Source organism: Passer domesticus, chromosome Z, assembly GCF_036417665.1.
Source record: "Passer domesticus isolate bPasDom1 chromosome Z, bPasDom1.hap1, whole genome shotgun sequence".
Classification (NCBI taxonomy): domain Eukaryota; kingdom Metazoa; phylum Chordata; class Aves; order Passeriformes; family Passeridae; genus Passer; species Passer domesticus.
The window spans coordinates 14,907,023-14,928,354 of record NC_087512.1 but is presented as its reverse complement, the minus strand read 5'-3'; the positions used below and the strand labels follow the sequence as shown (position 1 = coordinate 14,928,354).

General features: G+C 44.2%; 1 long non-coding RNA gene across 1 annotated transcript; it reads left to right on the top strand.

The window, feature by feature from the left end:
- Positions 1-574: 574 nt before the first annotated feature.
- On the top strand, positions 575-12,287 carry LOC135290579 (uncharacterized). The gene is made up of 3 exons (XR_010353344.1): positions 575-6,070; positions 6,202-6,309; positions 6,631-12,287. It is a non-coding gene; the product is annotated as an uncharacterized LOC135290579 (long non-coding RNA).
- The last annotated feature ends 9,045 nt before the right edge of the window (positions 12,288-21,332 follow it).

Here is a 21,332-nt window from a genome sequence, read left to right as displayed (position 1 = left end):
CCCAGCGGAACCGATCAGATTATACGAACTTTTTGTAGCCTAAAAACTAAGCCACCATCAAAAGGTGGGAACAGGCCCAGAGCTCTTGAGGATGTAGATAGTTCTCCGTGGAAGCCGGCTATTTTACTCGTAAAAACGACGTGCACGAAGACTCCACGCAGGAAAACGAACCGTAAGTATCACGTGGTTGAGTGGTGAGTGATCGAGTGTGTGTGTGAGACGTGATAAATATCACTAAGAGAGTGTGGACCCCAAGATTGCAGTTCCACTCTTCCGCGAGGAAAGTGGTCGGTTGCGGGGGAAGCGCGTCGGAAGCTCATTTGGAACACACACACCAACCCGAAAAGCCCTGGGAAGTTGGAGGGTGGGGAAAAGGGGGTTGTTTGATCGATCACGGACTGGATCGGGAGGAACAACAGGACCTCACTGGATCCAGGGAACAGGTAAGAGAGCTCACTAGTTTGTTGACCAAAAATCCGCAGTTCGGTTCGCTACGTGACTACTAGGTCAGCAATGGGTTTTTTGTGGTATACCAGTAAAAAGGAGAAAACCAGTTCTGCAATTAAATAGGCCTAACGGAGGTAAGTGAGGTGTAAAATATGGGGTTGAAAAAGAGTAAGATCCAGGAAAAGACCCCTGATAAACCAGGGAGAAAGGGAAGGTTTATCTCCCTGACATTCCAAGGTACAGTCCTCTGGGATGGATGTTAGAACACTGGGAAGACTGCCCTACGAGAAGGCAGAAATCTAAGAAAAAGGCAGTCTACTACTGTATGGAGAAGTGGGCTGATGTAGAAATCAGAAAACGTATATTTTGGCCCACATTCGCGTCATTTAACAAAGAAATATGTAGGGCATTAGGGGAGTTTGCGTTTGAGGAGGGGTCTAATGAGGAGGAAATGGAATATGCTCGGATATGGGAGTACGGTAGTGTCGAGTTGTTCCCCGTTAGAGCACGTAAACAACCAAAGGAGTCGGTAAAGACTTGGGAACCTTTGGAGAATCGACCTCCCTCGTACCGAAACCATCGGATGCAAGGACCTCTCCCCAAACCCGAGAACCCCAGACACTGCCCGGTAACACCGCAGGCACCACCACCCAAACTCCCGCAGGAGCCAGCGCCAGCGATCCCCTCCCCATTGGAACGGACCCTGTCCCTTCTACCTCCTCCCACGCAACCCAAAGAGAACACTGCAGGGGCAATCCATCAACAGGGAAAGAATCCCCACCCGCCAGCCGCATGAGACGTAAGACCCGGAAAGTACACACAGACAATAGCGAAGACGAGGAGGGACAGCCGGGACTTTTTCTGCTCAGAGAGGTCTCAACTGCTCCGGGGGTCATTGGTTATGTAAACGTGCCAATAAATTCAGGGGATGTGCGGGCATTCAAAAAGGAAATGGGGAAAATCATGGATGATCCCTTGGGGGTGGCAGAGCCACTAGATGAATTTTTGGGGAATAGCATTTATTCGTATGATGATATGTGTGCTATTATGAGATCGTTGTTTAATGCTGAGGAGCGGAATATGATACGAGTGGCTGCAATAAAAGATTGGGAACACAGAAACCCACAAGGGCGGAGCAGGGAGGTTAAATGGCCCAACCAAAGGCCATCCTGGAATGCCCAGATAGAAGAAGATAGTCAAAAGGTGATAGAACTAAGGAACATGATTATCCAAGGTATCCCAGGGGCGGTACCAAAGGGGCAGAATTTGGGGAAAGCCTTGGGGGAATGCCAGGGGAGGGACGAGACTCCTACTGAATGGCTAGAAAGACTGAGGAAGAGTCTCCAAATGTATTTGGGTACTGATCCTGACTCCTTGGTAGGAGTCATATTATTAAAGACACAATTCATGGCAAAATCATGGGAGGATATACGGAAAAAGTTAGAAAAATTAGAGGACTGGCAGGAAGGGTCATTGCAAGACTTACTGCGGGAGGCTCAAAAGGTGTACGTGCTGAGAGAGGACAAGAAGCAAAAGCTGCAGGCTAAGGTCCTAGTAGCAGCAGTCCGAGAAGCACAGAAACAGGAAAAAGATCCCACCGCGGGAGAAGCGGCACGTACTCGGAAACCTTCGAGAAAGCCTGCGTATCCTCCGAAGAAACCTGCACTCCGGCAGAGGGAGGTGCCGGAGTGCTACTACTGCAAACAGAAGGGACACTACCAAAAGGAATGCAAGAAAAGAATGAAAGACGAGAAGATGTTCCAGGAGGATTAGAGGTGTCAGGGGCTTTTTAATTTGGGGTCTGTAACATCAAGAGAGTGTTGAGATCGGCGGAAGAAATGCAGCACTCAATATGAGTGATCAGCAAATCTCAGAACTTTATTGATAGGCACATACATTTATATTGGTGTTAATGAGGTTAATACATATTGCAAAAGGCAAGCTCATTATTGGTTAGTTACTTATCAGCTAACTACGCCTACCTTAGCATTCTTGCGACTACTATGGTGCAGCTGTTCTCATCTTTCCTTCATATTTCTAACGAACGATCCTCTCCCCCATCCTGATGTTGCACCAAGGGCACAGTGCCCTTGCCTGATTTAGACACTGACTGCTGGCTCCTCCACCTATCTCCTTCATCCCTAACTAACGGTATTATATCAGTGTGACCTTTGTCAGCTAGCCAGCTGTTCACAAAATCCTCCACAATTGAGCAAAAGGGCAAGTCAATGGATCATAGACAGCAGGCTGCTAAAATATGAATTGACATTAACCAATATTGAAAATTTAGAATTAGCCACTACAAACGTTAAAAACCCGGCCCAGTTCTAAGATGGGGACCCACAAGAGAATTTAGAACATTGTTATATAGAGGCAAGTGATCTACAGACCAAAGTAAGGGAAGACTTGCAAAAGCAGCCACTACCGGAAGGAGAGGTATTATTTGTTGATGGTTTTTCCAGGGTAATTGAAGGCAAGAGAATATCAGGATATGCAGTACATAGGTGGAAAAAGTATGGACATTATAGAAAAAGGGAGGCTGCCAGCAAAATGGTCTGCACAGTGTTGTGAAATTTATGCCTTATTAAAAGGATTGAAGCAGCTACAATAACATAGGAACTATCTACACTGATTCAAAATATGCCGATGTGGTGGTACATACATTTGGCAAAATCTGGGAGGAAAGGGCATTTATAAATTCAAAAGGCAAGACCCTACTCCATGAAAAATTTATAAAAGAAACATTAGAAACTTTAAAAGACCCTCTAGCAATTGCAGTAGTACATATTAAAGGGCATCAGAAAGGGAATTCTATAGAAGAACAAGAAAACAATCTAGCCAACCGGGTAGCTAAAGAAGCTGCTTTAGAAAAGGAGGAGCAAATTTCTACAACTAGTAGACACGGGGGACAAAGGTCATGAGGAAATCCCAATCTTTAGTGAACGAGAACAAAAAGAATTACAAAAACATGGGGGAACTAAAGATGAGAAAATGGACAGTGCCAGATAGGATTCAGATTTTAAACAAAGCTCTAGCCAGAAGAATTTTACAAAACCTGCATGCTTCAACACATTAGGGAACACAAGCACTTTGCAATCATTTTCTGCAAATTTATGTATGCATAAGAATATTTGAAGTTGCTAAAGTAATCACAAGAGATTGTATAATTTGTCAGAGAATAAATAGGAAGGTAATGAGAAAAGCGCCACTGGGTGGAAGAAAGTTAGCCTAGAGACTGTTTCAAAGTGTATAGGTAGATTTTACCGAACTTCCCCAGTCCAAAGGTTTAAGTATTTATTAGGAATAATAGATAATGTAACTCATTGATGTTGAGGCATTTCCAACTGCAAGAGCTACAGCAGGCATAGTTAGTAAGACTTTGCTTAAACAAATTATACCAAGATATGGAATTGTAAACATCATTGATAAGGAGAACTCAGACCTTAATAACCCCAAAGAGCCAGACCTTTATACCTTCTTTTGTATTTAAAACTAAGTATTGATATTATTTATAATCCTTCCTTTTCTGTTTTCTATTTTTTGTGAGGTGCTCATCCAAAATCATGGCTTGGAACAAGTTTGCCATGTTGTTCCTGCAGATACAGCTGCTAACCAGCGAAGTGTAGATTGTGCCCCAGCCCACACAAAACATTTGGGTTACCCTAGCCTGTGTGCTTCAGAGAGACCATCTATGTTTGTCTATGGCCTCAGCAGATGACCCCATGTCAACGTGCCTGGTGGGAATCCTGTCCGCATTTGATCAATAACCATCAAAAATTCGGGCCCTCATGGAAAAAAAACCCCTCTATGATTTACCGTCCTCATATTCCGTTTACCAACCCATTGTTTTTTTTGGAAAAAGTGGTCCGCCAAGTTGCCCGCACTCGAGAATGATCCTCCCGAGTTCGAATTTTTAGGTTCAGCCAAAGCCCCATTGTGTATTCAGTTTAATTTTAAGCCTTATTTCTACCCTGAAAATTATACCTCAGTTAAGGTGTACCAGAAGGCGTTTCAAGCGGCATTGTGGTGCAAAGAAATCATGCACCAAAATCTGCCTCCCAGTGAATGTCAGGTGCCCTTGAAACTTCTGAAGGGAACATTTTTAATTTGTGGGCAGAGGGCCTTGGGTAGGGATCCCATCTCACCTTATTGGAGGTCCATGTATCATAGAGCAGCTATCCCTGTTTTTGCCCAACACCACTCAAATTTTAAATTGGCAAACTAAATTAAATAATTTGGGTTCTCAAAAAGTAAAACGCAATGCGATGCAATTGGATGAGCATTGTGACTCAAATGTAGTAACCTGGTCCAAACCTGCAAAGGCTGCAGTGTCAGCATTTTGCCTTGGGTCGCTGCAGCAAAAGCACTTGGGGAATTTGGCCACCTCGAGTGCTGGGTTGAAAACAGGCCAATTTAACATCCAGCACACTCAGTGACCTCCTAGAGGATGAAGAAGCAACAAGGAAGACGATGCTGCAACATCAAGCAGCCATAGACTTTCTACTTCTAGCGCATGGGCATGAATGCCAAGAATTTGATGGGCTGTGTTGTTTTAGTATTTACGACAAGAGCCAAAACATCCACACCTCGATCAACCAAATCAAAGAGCTAATCAAGCAAGTTAAAGAAGAAACAGGAGACTGGTTTTCTAACTTGTTCAGCAGTTGGGGTACTGCTGTCAAGATGGGTAACCTCTCTCATCAAGATATTGGTTTAGTACTTTTAGTTATATTCTTAATCTCTGTCACTGTTTGAATTATTAGAAAATGTTTTCTTAAAACAACTGCAACTGAAAAACCTACTTCACCAAGATCCTTGTGGGCCCAAATCCACTTTAAAGTCCACATCAGTGACCACCAGCAGTAAACTTTGTCAAGTTCCCCAAAACAACAAACTGTCAAAACTAAACAAAAAAGGGGGAATTGTTGTGGTTTGTTTTTGGATTTCAACTGTTTAATTTGTAATATGTTAGATTTTCCTGTGTTAGGAAATGGTTCGTTCCATACCCCCTTCTTCAGTTTCCCAAATGGTTCTTCCCAGAGTTGTTTACCCATATTTTCCCACCTTTCCTTATGCCAGTCCCCATGTCAATCTCCTCCACCCCTCCCATGTTTGCAAATTCTCTCTTGTCAGTCCTCTAAACCCAGCCCCTGCAGCTCATCTGTTATGGTTTGCTACACCCCTTTAGCCAGAAAATTCCATGTCAGTTATGCTGTTTCCCTTCACCTATTTTCCAAATACGTTTTCACTCCTCCCTCCTTCTTCTTCATCGGTGTTAAGTTGATGTGAACCCACTGCATGCTCCTCCTTGCTAACCCTGACTGGTTTGAAAGCAGTCTCCGCTCTTGAGACTGCCCCCCTTTATAAACTGCTGTAATCCTGTTGTCACTGCTCCCCTGTGTGTGCTCCGAGTTTGTTTCTTTTTAACATCCTGGCACTTCTGCCTCCAGGGAAGAATAAACATCTTGAAACTTTGCTGCCAGAGAGTCCCTCTCTCTCTTTTTACCACTCAGCATCAAGGAGGAACCTCTCCGGGTGGCCACCTTCAGCCAGGCCAAGTGGAAGGAGAGGTTCCAGCCAAAAGGCCGAACCACTACCCCTGGCCCCAGCTAAGGAGCTCAAGGTGGGGAGCAGCCACTTGGTGGTGCCGCTTGGAGGAAATGGGCTGAGCAGCTAGCTGGTTACGAGGCTCGCCCTTTCTCCCAGGATCCAGGCGCGGTGTCACCAATTGACTTCAAAATTCATTTATTCCAGCCAGGAGATTGGGTTTTAATAAAAATATGGAAAGAACAGCCATTAACCCCCAAGTGGGAAGGTCCCTTCTGGATCCTCCTAACTACTGAGACAGCAATAAGGACACAGGTAAGAGGATGGACCCACATCACAAGACTTAAAGGTCCAGTACTGGCCCCCTCCGAAAGGACAGTGGTCAATACATCAGACACCAAATGAACTTTGAAAAGGAAACCTTAAGAAAAATAAGATAAGGAGAAGACCAGTTTTTAACCTGTTATGAACTGTTGAAATATTATTCATCAATTACTGTCTATTACCTAAGTATTTATTCTTACCTGTTTTTAATGTTAAAGTTAAAAGCTATTTATAAATAGACGTATTATTTATTAATTGCAATTTAAGTATTTATTGTAACTCATGTTGAATTTCTGCTATTTCCCATTACAGGTCCCAAAGAAGAGAGCTTCCTCCCTCTCATATAGTAATCAGGCCCTAAAAAGAAAAGTAAAAGACAATATATGAGGAGGGAAGGGAGTTACTGCAAAGCAAAGTAACGTAAGATCACATTACAGGGGGAAAGACTGGGTCAGGAAACAGTCTTGCCACAAGACAGATACACCACAGACCCTCCCAAAAGGCAATGAGAAACATGGAAGTTGGGAGAGTGCCGTGTGCCAGACCCCTGTTGGTGTTCAGGCTGCTAACAATAACAAACATCCAGGGAAGCCGGATGGACCCCTGTGACGGGTACTACTAGCCACTCTATGCAGGAGACTCTTGGAGTGCCATCCTAAGAGTCTATACGAATCCCGATTATACAAGCCCTGACTGAATTGACTTTTCCCAATTAAAAATATGTAAAGGGCAGCAAAACCTATTGGCTCTCCAAAAATATGGCAAATCATAAAAAAAACTGTTGGGAGAATGCCCTATGAAGGCAAAATGGATATGTTCAGAGAAAAACTTCAAGAAAAAGTTGGAGAAAAAGAGAATCCATGAACCAGACTTAATAAAAGAAAGGGAAGTGAAAGGGGTAATGAAGAAAGGGATGGGACTCAAAATCATAAGTAGGAAAAATTTATTTTTAGACCTATTGAAAGGATAAATTATGAATTTAATATAATTAACTGTTGGATTTGTGGAAACACCAGAACAGCAGGAATGTAGCCATGGGAAGGAGTAGCACTGAGTCCAAAAGAAATCCTAAAACTAATTAAGAACCAAATGAAAAGTCAAAGATCAACACCTGAGTGAGATGGGCGGAATGATGAAGAGGTGTGGAATTTAAACTCAGAAGTAGTAGGTGAAGAATGTTTATGGAGGAAGAGATCTTCTAAGTTTATTTCATATATGGGTGAGTTATTCTGTAAATGATAGCTGGTCAGTAATGATGCCCATCAATGGTGGATTCCCAGAGCCCCTCACCTATATTGGTCTAAGAAACCAAAACAAGGGTGTTCTTACATCCAAAAAGAAAAGTTATATGAACGTTCCTCTAAAGATCCTAATACTTTTCAGTATGAACCTCAAATACATAAATTTTGGAATAAAAATGCAATCACTTCTGTAGAACATCACAAATTTTGGAGGGCTCCAAAGGAGTTATTTTGGCTTTGTGGTACAATAGCATACGTTATATTACCTAAAGATTAGGCAGAAAGTTGTACCTTAGGAATTTTAAGGCCTTCTTTCTTTCTACTCCTGAGAGATGAAAGTCAACACCTTGGAATGCTCTTACATGATGAATTAAAGTGTAAGAAAAGAAATCTAATTGGCAGATCTCAAAGGTGGGGGGAATAAGAGTGGCTCCCAGAAAGGATAACTGAAACATATGGCCCCGCCATTTGGGCCCAGGATGGATCATGGGGATACAGAACCCCCATTTATATGTTAAATAGGATTATCAGATTACAAGCTGTGTTAGAAATTATATGTAATGAAACAACCTTAGTCCTAGATATACTTTCTGCCCAAAACCGTCAAATGAGAACTGCAATTTATTAAAATCAGTTAGCTCTAGATTATCTATTGGCAGAAGAAGGGTAGGGGTCTGTGGTAAATTTAATTCATCAAAATGTTGTATTGAAATTAATGATCATGGAGATCTCATTAAAAACATCACCACCAAAATTAGAAAACCGGCACATGTACCCATCTAAAGATGGACCCTGCTAATAAAATCCAATTGGTGGGACAGCCTTTTAGGAGGAGAGTGGTGAAAGAAAATTTTACTTGTTGTAGGACGGGACTTGATAAGTATTACTTTACTCCTCTGTGTTATACCTTGTTTGATTCGGTTAATAACGTAACATTGTTCAGAATTCCCTAGAAAGATTAAGTGATGAGAAGATTAAAAAGCTCATGATAGTATAAGAAGAAGAACAAGAGAAGGACTCAGAAACTGCCAAAAAAACTTATAAGAAATACCAGATACTAAAAAAATTCTACCAAGCCTATGAAAGTCGTGTTTAAAGAAAAAGTTTGATGTGGGCTAAAGCCTAATCAAAGATTTAGAGGGAGGAGTTGTTATAAATGAATTCATTTTCTTCAGTAGAGTTACTAACGGTTGATTATTATAATGAATTATAGTAGATTGTTAATTAATATAATAAGTTGTTATATAATTTATGTAAAAAATTAAAGAGTTAAATATACGGTTATTTAAATATAAATAGAGATACTCTACAGAGAAGAAGGGGCTAAGTAATAAAGTGCAATAATAAGAATCTTCTAGAAAAGTTACATCATAAGGTGATGACAGCAGCTCGAACTACAACTGGAGACAGAGCCACCCAATAAGATTGCTGTATTCCAAAATGATTGGTCAGGACTGCACCATTTTATGGAACTATCATAGAAACGCCCAAGAAAACAACCAATCGACAAGAGGATCCAGAGCGCACAAATCGAGTAACCCCAAGAAACTTAAAAAACCCTGGGTGCAGAGCACCCGGGGCCTTTTGATGGTACCTTGTGTTCCGAGAAACACCTTGTTACACAGTACTGTTTCAGGTACCCTGGCTTGTTGCACAGGCCCTAAGTTTACCTTGGGGCCTCGTCTTCTGTTGTTCTCAGTTGTAATAAACAGGCACTATTTCTTTTCCAAGCCATCAGCCTCCTTTTAATTTCATTTTGCCTGTTTACAACATAATTGTACCAAAAGTTTTGATTCTTATACACAGGGGGATAGGGAGAAACATTTTTAGAGTGATTCCTTCCTGTGTATTTAAAATGAACACAAAAATCCAATTTCTCAGAACCCAGGAATTCTAATTCTTGGGCTTCCACCAAGGGTGTTTCAGGAGGGTAAGGGATACAATTTGATATTACTTGGTTTGCTTTCAAAAATATTTAGTGTAAATATAGTGTAAAGTTCTGGAGGTGCTATATTCCCCCCTAATTTTTTGGTTTTTAATAGCATGTGTGTTTATGAACATGAAGGTGACATGAAAGCATAACAATATGTAATAAAAAAATAAACCTATACTAAAAATGGTAAAATAGTAGTAAAAATTAATCAGATAATAGATACAATTAGTAGCATGTGAAAAATAAGATGGTGATTTAAAATAATACATGATCAGTTTTTAAAGTATTGTACTATTACTTAGAGTCTGTAGTAATTGGCAAGCTTTATTTTTTAAAGTGAGGGCTTGAAAAATCATTCCCCAGATAAGATGTCCAAGTTCACCTTAAAAGGAGGTTTAGCTATTATAGGTCCAAATTTGCTAGGTCAAAATTACTTGAATATAATTTTGGAGCAGAAAATTTTCTCTACTAGTTAAGGCCAGGACTTGGCCAGGGCCTGGGCTTTTAACTGGAAGAGTCTTTTTAATACATTTTAGAAACCTCTTAGTAATAGTAATTACAAAAATAATATATGTCTTATAAATAGCTATATAATATATGTCTTATAAATAGCTATACAACAATAAGTCAAGGTTTGTAAAGTAGCTGGCTTTCTCATTTCTCATTGGTTAGTCAATGGTACCATAGACAAATAAAAAATGAATAAAGTAATGCTTGTTATATAAAGTCAGTGAATTCACATCATAAGATTAACAACATAATGAGGCTTACTAATACATCAGTAGAAACTGTCTTAAGAAACTGAAGTTGCATTTGCTAGACATTTATGCATATATGACATTAAAGCAAAAAAAAAAGTAAAAAAAGAAGCATTAAATAACTCATAACTGTGATGGACAAGTTTATAAGTTAATGCTATTGAAATTGTTACTGTTAATGTGAAGTTGCAATAAGTTAAGTGCATTAATTATGTTGTTGTTAAAATGTAAAACCTTTAATGTTACTGTTGACCTGAAGTTGTAATAAGCAAAATTGTTGTTATGATGTTAAACCTGTTAGTTACCTCCACTGTTAATCCCCTCATTTCACACCTACCCTTGTTACCCCCGTCAGGTGCTGCCTCCACTGCTCTCTAAAATGGCACCGAGATAACCTCTCTGGGAAATATGCAAATTAAGGGGAAGTCAAGGGAATCTGACTAAAGACCCTAAACCCAACAAGCTAAACCAAAATTTAAGAAACTAAGTGAAGGGTTCTCCTGGCAAAAAGTACTCCTACTCCATTAGTGAGGTTTTAAAATCACTGTAACCTAAACGGAACAGAGTCAGGAGTTAGGACGCTAGACTTCAAGCAAGGCAGTTGTCTTCCTAGGCACGCTCGTGAGGACGGAAGCCCCAGTTCTGCTGTGCAGCAAAACTGCGTCACCTCCTCCTCTGCGTTGCTACAGGGAGCAGTGGCGGTGTGCGCGACTACTCAGACCCCCACCCAGAGCTGATCATCTAATAAAGGCATCAAAAAGGAGAAAGATCTCCTGCCCATTCATTTCAATAACTATAATGGTCATAATATGGAATTGTTTCTCATTCTTCAGTATGTTATTCTCCAAACTACAGAATTAGCTTTTGCATGTTTGATTAATTGAGAATTAAATTAGAAAAAGTTATTGTGGTTGTTGATGAACTGATGATTACCATGTTCAATCCTGTTATTAGTTAGTACCCACAAGTTCTAATTGTATGTTAAATACATTACCCCTTGTAAGTGTGCCTTTTCCATAAGTTCTAATTGTATGTTAAATAGCACTTTTAAGTGTGCCTTTTTCCAGAAGCGGAGACAGCCAACCCTCACAAACAGCAGTTTAAGAGTTAATTTTAGTCCCTGACCATTGGTCTGCAGCTAAGCTCTGTGACAACAGGAATTTAAATGAGGAACTTTCCCACCTTTGAAGCAGATGACATCATTCCAGAAATCTGTCCCCTAACAAGGAGCAAGCCATTGGCCAGAGAACGCGACCTCATGAACACTCTCACCAATCATAGTAAACCTTAGAGGCTGGACTATGGGTGTTCCTGGCAGGGGGCAGAGGAGTTAAAAAACCCAGACACAGAATGACAGGGGTCTTTCTCCCTCAGACTAGCCAGGGTAAATGTCCTACACTGGGATCATAAGGCAATATGAGATTAGAGATTTTATAAAAACAAGACCGGAGTGAAAGAATCTCTGCTCCCGGGCACATAGCCTACTTGGCTCAGAGTCTTTAATCCCCTGGTTCCCAGTTTAGTCATTTCTATTAAAAATTAATTACAAATATTTTTAATTAATCTTTTTATAATAAATAGCTTTTTGGTTTAATTCCAAGAGTTGTTCTCATTCCTAACAAGTATTACTTATAAAAATAAAACAGCAAAACCTATTATTTCTATAACAAAATAGCATTATCTTGTAATTTAAATGAGCAAATTTGGTGTGTTGTGTTTTAGTTGTGCTAAGTTGTGCCTTGTATTTTGGATTGTTGTGCTTTCCCTTCCTATTCACGTAATGGTTCTGCCCTGGTTGTCCCCTCCTCCTCCGTTTCCCTCAGTTACCTTACCTCCTCCCTGGTCACCCTAGCAACCACTGTATCCACTCTTCTGCCCCTCCCCGATACACTGTCAGCCACTCGATGACCCCTCTTCTCCATCTAGAATCTTCTCTCCTGGGCGTGGAGTGATTGGTTCAGGGACTGGGCCCTCCCTAAGTTTTCCTCCACTGGCAGTCCAATGGTGTCATTCTGCCTTTCCCCACGCCCCCCTGCACCTCCCTTGGCTGGAAGGCAGGCTCCACCCCTGTTTCCCCCTTCCTTTAAAAATCTTTGTAAGCTGTTGCCCGTGGTCTTTGAGCCTTTGGCTGCGCTGGGTTTGTTGCTCCCCAATAAACATGGTTTACACCCACGGTTGGAGTCCAGCTCTCTTCTGCTACCTGCTGCTCAGCGTCTCTGCACTAACAAAGGCTTACAGCCTTTAGGCACCCTCTCTGCTGATCTGGAGCAGAGAGAGTGCCCCCCCCCACTGAAGCCCATGTTGGAGCTGGTTGGGGCTGTCCTGAAGGGACATTCAGACGACTGCGGCCATGATTCAGATTTTACATCATTCACTTGTATAGCAAATGAATTCTAATTTGTAATTCAAAGAGGTATACTGCAACATAACTTAAAATCATCTTCACTGAAACTTAACCTTAATAAAGTATCTCTAAAAACTTGAAGTTAACATCGCTGAGGTCTAAACAAAAATCAGTCTTAACAAGAATTGACTTATTTAAACTATTGTTGCAAAACAGTTACTGAAAATTTGTCATATAACAGTTAAATATCAAAATAAACAACATGCAAGTAAACAACTGTACTGAAATCTTTACAGTAAAATTACTTTGTTAGAACTATGGAGTAAAAGCAAGCACTTAATAAAGTGGACAGTGGAGTTAAGTCTCAAAAATCATTACAGATAAAGTTCAGGGTTTGTCTTGAATGTGAGCTAAACAATCTTGAATTTAAAACTTACCTAATTCCTCTTAGGGAACTATGTAGTTTTGCTATGTTACGAATATGTAAAAAGACACCATCTCTATACCAACACCTTTGAATTTTTCTAGTAACAACCCAGTTAAAAATCACAAATCACAAGTTACTAAAATTAGAAGGTTAATCTCAATACTGGCTGGTGCCAGGCAGGGGCAGGGCACACCACCAGCAGCAGCTTTAAAGATTGTTTGTAGGATAGTTTTAAGTTTGGTTTTGTAAGAATAATGGCATATAAACATTGAAGGCTAAACCAAAAAGAAGAGATATAGTTATATAGTAGTACATGGCTGTACCAAAATATTCCCAACAAAATATATTGTTTAAAAAAAAAAAAAAAGGCAACTGGAAATTTAACCAAGGCTAGGTGTCCCTCAGGTCTTTAGATCTGTATGAACTGTGAGTTTTGATAAGTGGACTGCTCCTTCCAATGCCTGAAAGTGCCTGGAGCACTTTAGTCGGGGACCATTGTGGGGGTGTCAAGTGTCCCAAATGACCCTGCAGAAAATCTGAATATATAATAATTGGCCACTGTGTTAACACATCCCTCCCCCACAAAACCAGGGGGACAGACAGCACAAAAAGTTTAACTGTGCCAATATGCCCATCAGGCCGTTTTACTTGCACCAAGTGTTATCTTTGCAGGCTTTCGCTCCTTCCACTCATGCTGGAGAGTCCCTGACTCGTTAATGGTCGGTCCTTGGGCTATTGTCTTCTTGAGATTACAGTCACATCCTCTTGTGTATCAATGAGTCCTGTCAAGAGTGTGTCTGCCTTTCAGAGTCACTTTGCATTGGCATGTTAGATGCTCAGATCTAATGCAGTTGTGTCCTAAAATCTGTGGGAGCTCTGTGGAAGCAAAACCCCCCTCCCTCTGGTCAGCTATCAGGGGTGCAGACAGGGGTGCTGCAGGAAAGGGTATAAGTTGAGCTGTATTGCTCCTGACCAGGACTATACAGAGCATCTGGAGAGTCCATGCCATGAATCAGAGTCAATAGCTCCAGGGAGAGCAAACAATCAAAGTGTGCATAGGCTGTCCAGGTGGTCCAAAAACTCCTATGGGAATCAAATGAACAGATGAATCAAGGAACCTCGCAGGTTGCCAGGTCCATTCTTGTGCTCTGTGGGCGGTGGCTGGGCTGAGGCTTGTGGCGGTCCGGCTGAGGCATCGGCTGAGGCATCTGTGTCTTGCATAGTGCCACCCAGCGCTTCCTCTCTGTTTTCTAAATGTAGGAGAAGTCATACTTAAGACTGACATTGATTAGCACAATGCCTCCCCTTACAGCATGGCAAATACCAGGAGTTTTGAATCTGGCCTCCCCCTTTTGGAAACAGTCCTTTTTCAAATGCCAAAATTTCCTGCAAGTGTGGTTGTCCCCCTCCTTAAGAGCCTTTTCTTTAGTTGCATCCGTTTACCATGAAGGTCTGGAAGGAATAGAACAGTTTCATAGTCTGATTATAGCGGTCCTGGATCGAAAGGCTTCCCATCCTCCTCACTGCTAGAGCCACAGTCAGCAATATAAACTGCTAACAACTGTGATAAAGGATGCTTTCCCCTCCTTTGTCTGGGCAGGGGCGAGGTTGATGGCTGCGGCCCCTCTTCAGTATCAGAGGTGCCATTTTCAAGTGGGCAGGGAGAGTCAGAGTGAAGAGCGACAGGGTCAGAGAGATGGTCAAGAAATTGTTCGCACAGAGATTACAGCAACAAGACATTAAAATCCCAAAGAGAGGAATTATTGCCTCCTTATTGTTAAGAACTAATTAGTCTCCTTCTACCTCCTTCCAGACACTGAGAAGCCAACAGGATGAAAGGGGGGAAAGTTGATAATAACCAGAGAAATCCCTAGTTTGAAAGGAATGTTTGCATCCTGTATGAGATATGTGAATATTCAACAGACTATTGCTTTTAAGGGATAATCCTTTGTTAGCGAGCTATGCTTTCAAGAGGAAAGCATCCCAACATCCGTAATTCTTTGCTTTTATTGCCTTTTATTGTCCTAACTCTGATTCTCCAAATTCTTATTCCTCTAATTTGTGTTACTATTTTTATAACCATTTTATTACTATTAAACTTTTAAAATTTTACGACAAGTGATTGGCATTTTTCACAGTTCCCCCTGACTCACCTGTCAGTCGCAGCAGACAGGAGATTGTGGGCCCAGACGCAGTTCTCTCACCATCACGATCAGTTCCAGGGGCTCGCCGACTGCTGCCAGTCTGGCTCATTTCCTCACACAGAGGTACCAATTGTCAGTGATGGAGAGACACAGGGAAGACTGATTAGGTGATCAGAATGTTTTTATTGTGGGATAAAAACGCTTATATACTATTTCAGGGAGACTAGTGTACTACAATGATTGGGTTAAAATTACATACACAAACTTATGCATATAACAACTCTTGCTTGCAGAATTTAATGGGATTTTCTTTTTCCAGTAAACCCATTATGATTTAATCTTCTTGCAATCTAGGACTAATTGTCAAAGTTCCATTTCCTTTTGCCAAGGCATCCTGATATCAAATGTCTTACATTAACCAGGTCCAAAGTCCACCATTGGTCTTGTGTCCCCTAATATCCCAACAGGAAGTGGAGAGAGAGCCCAAGCCAACGGGTTCAGGGACAGCTGCCGCCTGTTTCCTGAGCTCTTTGCAGCAGAGCTCGCCCAGCTCTACAAGAACATGGGCGCAGACCCGTCACCTCTGCCCACCTGCTCCTTCTGTGCTCTGGCTGACAACGCCTCTTCACGGGACCAGTGGATTTCCCTGGCGTCACCTCAGCACACAGCATCCTGGTGCCTCTGCTACCAGTACCAGCAAGGAATACTGTATATTAGAGTATTATGTTTATTTTAGTGATCGTGACAGTCATAAATAGTGATAGTGATAGCAACAGTGACGCTTTTAGTGACACTGATAGTGATACTTTATGTTAGAGGACGCTGATTATTTCAGTAATAGTGATAGATAAGAAAATATTTTTCCAAAAGCAGTAAATTCTTGCCTGTTGTGGCTGTTTCTGTTGGGGTAGAATGCACAGAGCTGGGAGCAGGGCTGGGGCTGTGACAGGAGCTCTGAGAAACTTGCACTGCAGTGCAGTGTTGTGGTGTGTGTTTCTGAATGTAATTCGGTCCTAGTAGTCAGTTTTATAACCCCCACCCCCTCACCATTTTGTATTGTTATAGCATATTACCAATGGGTTGTTCCTTTCCCCTGTGTTGTTGGTTTTGCCCTAGTTGTCCATCTCCCCAAAGACCTGCCCTTTAGTTCCCACTTTCTCCTCTACTGAATTTCAATCCCTTACCAAGCCTGCCCCTTTCCTTATCAATTTGGTACCCTTTGAAACCCCACTGGTGTATTTAGGTTGTTCTCCTCCCCGGTAATCCCCTGTTGGTTTAAACATTGTCTTCCCCATGTTGTTTTCCACTCCCAGTTTCTCCCAATTAAACAGTTAAAGACTGTATCCTGCCCTGGGACCTCCCCCGTTTATAAGTTGGTGTACGCATTTGATTCAGAGTCTTCCTGTCCGGGACCCTCTGGGGAATAAACACCCTTGGACACCGTACAGAAGGCAACTCGTTTTCCTTGTTCCTACCCTTGGTGCAGCCGTATCCCCAATGCAGTACACCTGTGCTACAGAACAGTTGTGCCCTACAACCACAACTGGTATCTGAGGGCAGCCCACTCTCACCAATGGTGTTGGAATATACTCGGTCCTAAGAAATCTGGCACTGAACCAGAGCTTGCCCAGCTGTACAAGAACACGAGCGCACAACCATCACCTCTGCCCACTTGTTCCTTCTGTCCTCTGGCTGACAATGCCTCTTCACAGGACCACGGGATTTCCCTGGAGTCGCCTCAGCCCACAGCATCCTGGTGCCCCGGCTACCAGTTCCAGCAGGAATACTGTATATAAGGGGATGATAATTATTATTTTAGTGATACTACGAGTGATAAATACTGGTAGTAATAGCAATAGCGACACTTTGAGTGGTGCTGATAATATCAGTGGTAGTGATAGTGATACTTTCCATTAGAGAACGATGATTATTTTAATGATCATGATATGGATAAATAAATATTTTTCCAAAAGCAGTAAATTCTTGCCTGGTGTGGCTGTTTCTGTTGGGGTACAATGCACAGAGCTGGGAGCAGGGCTGGGGCTGTGACAGGAACTCTGAGAAACGTGCACTGCAGTGCAGGACCTCCTTGTGCCAGCCTCAGCCTGTTTTCCCAGCAGAGGCCATTCAAAAAGCTTTCCTGCACCAGCATGGGGACACGCTGGCTAGCAGTGACATGCAGAAACTTCTCTGGGACCTCTTTTGGGATGCTGCCCTGAATCAGGAAGGTCTGGGCAGAGAGGGAAAGATGTTCTGCGAGGGATGGCTGTCCAGCAGTGAGCACGTCAAGGAGACATGAGATGGTGACAGATCATGGGGGATGTGGCAGTCTCTTCCCTAAGAGCTTAAAGAGGATTAAGGAGCGGAAAGCTGAAGACGCGCTGTGTGACACAGATAAATAGGGAAAGGAATGTGATACTAGTCACAGGAAGCTCTGGATGACTGCTTGAGGGATCTGGGCCGCATGTAGCATTTTCTTCCGCCACGTGCAGTGAGCCAGACCCAGGGAGGCTCTAGAGGTGAATAGGCGGCAGCCTGGTGTTCCCAGCAGCAGTGTGGGAGTTTGAGCGTGGGTTAGTGTACAGGACAGCAGGCCTGATGGTGGCAGATGGGCTACATGTGCCTGAAAGGGAAAAAGGCTCTTGGCTCCAGAGTTAGCAGGGCTCCTTGAGAGAGCTTTAAGTAGCATTGGAAGTGGAAAAGGGAGTAAACCAGGCTGACGGGGGAGATGCGTGAGCACTGCACAGCCATGTTTGCGTGACAGTGGAGGATGGAAGCAGTGCTGCCATCAAAGGTCATGAAACTGTAGCAGAAGTCATGGGAAAAGCAGGGTTTTGCCACAATTCTTTCAGAAAAAAATGCTACCAAAGAAACACTCTTGACTTTGGGCTTTTTACAGCAGCCTTCATCCAGGTCTTCTTATAGGGAATTTCTGAGGAATAAGACATGAGTGCCTCTGCATTCCCATGCACAACGCTGCCTCCAAAATACTCCAGCCCTTCTCCATTTGGCTCCTTCCATTCCTGTGCAGAATAAGGAAATTCAATAGAGAGGAGGTGCAGGAATTCACAGGCAACGTGGGCGTACGTTGGGGCCTTCACAGCCATCACTTTGGTATGAGGTCACAGAGCTCTGTTTGATGTCAGGTTCCAGAGCCCCACTGTGCTCTTCAGTGCTCACTCTGGGCAACACTGCAGCAGCAGCAGCAGCAGCAGCAGCAGCAGCAGCAGCAGCAGAGTGTTGCTAGCAGGGGGGATGATGGTCCTGAGCCGCTACCTCCTGCTGCTCTTTCTCGTGGCCCTGCCAGCCCAGAATGCCCAGAGTGCTCCATCAGCTGGGCAGGGAGCAGGTAGGCAGGCAGGGGCCAGCACACCGCCCTGGCTGGCAGCAGCAGGGCCGGGAGCAGGGATGGCTGAGCCAGGAAGTCAGCACGGGGCAGGCAGAGGGGCAGAGGCTCCAGGGGAGGTGTGAGGGGCTGCAGCTGCTTTAGGCTGCAGCATGGAGAGAGCTTCCTAAGGAGCAAGGATGTGGGGAGGGTCGGGTCGGGCCCGGAAGCTCAGCAGCAGTTCTCCATCACTCAGCAGTGGCTGTCCGTCCCTCCGCTCTGGTTGTCCAGCCTTGTGGCCCGGCTCCAGGGCTGACCCGCACACAGATCATGTGGGCACGCCACGGCTTTTCCCTTCATGTGGGAGCTGCCAGCTCAGTGTCCCAAGGGCAGCCAGACCCCCCTGCAGCTGTGAGGATGCAGAGCTGCCTGAGCGTGCCCTATTCAGTGCCTTCCACATCCAGGCCTTGAGGTGTGCCCATCAGGGCAGTGCACGTGATGGTAACTTCTTGTGGGTGTTTGGTTGTAGTTGTGGAGACAGAGAGTGCTCTTTCAGGCCCTGTGCGAGGGGCAGATACCGTGCTGACTCCGAGCTGGTACCTCAAGCGTGAGTAGTCAGTCTGTCCTGCCTTCACAAAAAGGAGCGCCCCTTTTCCCTATTTTATTAATGAGAAAAATACCCTCATAGGTTAACGTGCTTTTGTAAATCTAACAGTAGGGATGAACGATGACAAGGTTCCTGAAGAGTTCCCTGAAGGATTGCCGGATGTTCCAGAGGAGCTCCTGGCAGCCTTGGATAAAGCCCCATCTGGTTAGTATATCCCACTCTGTTAACCCTGGCAGCCGGCAAGCTGAGCTTTTGCTTCCTGTAGGCACGTGCTGTGTCCTGGACAGCCAGAAGCACTCAGTCAGAGTCTTGCTGCAGGCCCACTCCATTTCATAGCTCCTGCAGGGAGCCCTAGAGATGGTCCAGCACAGCCTCTGCTGGCAGCTGTGCTTCCAGATGATTGCCAGGGCCTTCTCCAGCTGCTGCTGCAGTTGTAGCATTCCTGGCCAGGGCTGCTCTGTGCAGACATTGGCATCCAGATGTTGGGCAAAGGCCAGTGCTGAATTTGGGTTCGGCACACGCTCAGCACAGCATGGAGGCAGCAACAACATCAGAGCAAGCCTTGGCTGCCCCTTGCAAAGCTCAGGCTCAGGAATGGGCTGAAGCTGGAGTCCAAGGGTGAGGGGGAACCTGAAGGTACTCCTTCTGTGGGTCATTTGGTTGATTAAGTCTTGGCTGGTTTGGGTCTGCACTTCTTGCTGCACTGCAGAAAATCCAGCTGTCCATTCCTCCTGTCGTGGGGGGGGACAGCGGCCTCGTCAGAGCCGCTTGCCGGAATGCCCAGGCCATGGTACCGTGCTTGTGCTGAGGGGCAGTGGCTTCTGGTTAATGTGTGCAATGTATGTTTTTTCTGAAGAGACAGATTCTGAGACTGTGCTGGAGACCTTAGCTGTGGAAGAAAGTGACAGTGTGCCAGGCTCACATGGAAAAAGAGAACCAATAGAGGACGCCAGGACACTTGCTGAGCCTGAGCAATATTCAGGTGAGTGCTTGCTAGATGCTGTCTTGGGCAAAGAGCAGCATTTCTGCTGTATCCCTGCAGTGCTCTCCATGGGTGAATTGCAGGTGCCCAGCACGCAGCCCGGGCCTGCAGCCCGGAGGAGTAGATGGGGCAGTGCTGCTCCCTGGCACACACTGGGCTCTTGTGCATGAGAGCTTGATGGGATTCCTCTTGGTCCCTGATGCTAAGACACCAGAGGCAGAGGAACCCATCTCTGAAGACAACATCAGATGTCAGTTCTGATTCACTAGCAGTGCCAGTCCTTGGGCATCTGAAGCACACTGTGGGGTTATGCCTAGTGCAGAGCACAAACGCTGACTCTTGCATTGTCTCTTCTCCTGCCAGGGTCATCCGGTGGGCAAAAAGCCGAGACTGCTGGACACTGTGACCCCAGCAAGTACTACATCCTAGTAGGGACAGTAGCAGCCTCAGCTTTGCTTCTGCTTGGGGCAGTGTCTGTGTATCTAGTCTTGCATCAGCTGCTGAAGAGAGAGAGGTGAGTTATTAATTGCTGCGATTGGCAAGGAAGTCTTTGCAGCATGCAGGAGCGCCCAGGCGGCTCCTCGCAGGGCTCTGAGGAACCTGTGCTCCAAATTCCTATCTGTGAGGAGTCTTCTTGGAAATCTGTTCCTACAGGAGGAGCCAGGAGGACAAAGAGGCAAGAGGACAGGACTGGGACTCTTCCTGGGAAAGCTGTGGTCAGCCTAGAGGTGAAGCAGAGTCAGGAGAAGGAGCGGCAAGCGGCGAGAGAGCCCAAGGCAAGGGCTTCAGGGACAGCTGCCGCCTGTTTCCTGAGCTCTTTGCAGCAGAGCTCGCCCAGCGCTACAAGAACATGGGCGCAGACCCGTCACCTCTGCCCACCTGCTCCTTCTGTGCTCTGGCTGACAACGCCTCTTCACGGGACCACTGGATTTCCCTGGAGTCACCTCAGCCCACAGCATCCTCTTGCCCCTCCTACCAATACCAGCAGGACTATTATCTGTTAGAGGAGGATGATTAGTGATAGTGAGAGATGATTAGTGATAGTGATAGTGATAGTGATAAGTAGTGATAGTGCTAGTGATTCTTTTAGGGATAGTGGTAGGGATACCTGATATTAGAGGGTGGTGGTTGTTTTAATGATAGCGTTAGTTAATATTAGAGGATAGTGATAGTTTTAAGGATAGCGTTACTTGATATTAGAGGAGGGTAATTGTATTAGTGATAGTGATAGTGATACATAGTGATAGTGGTAG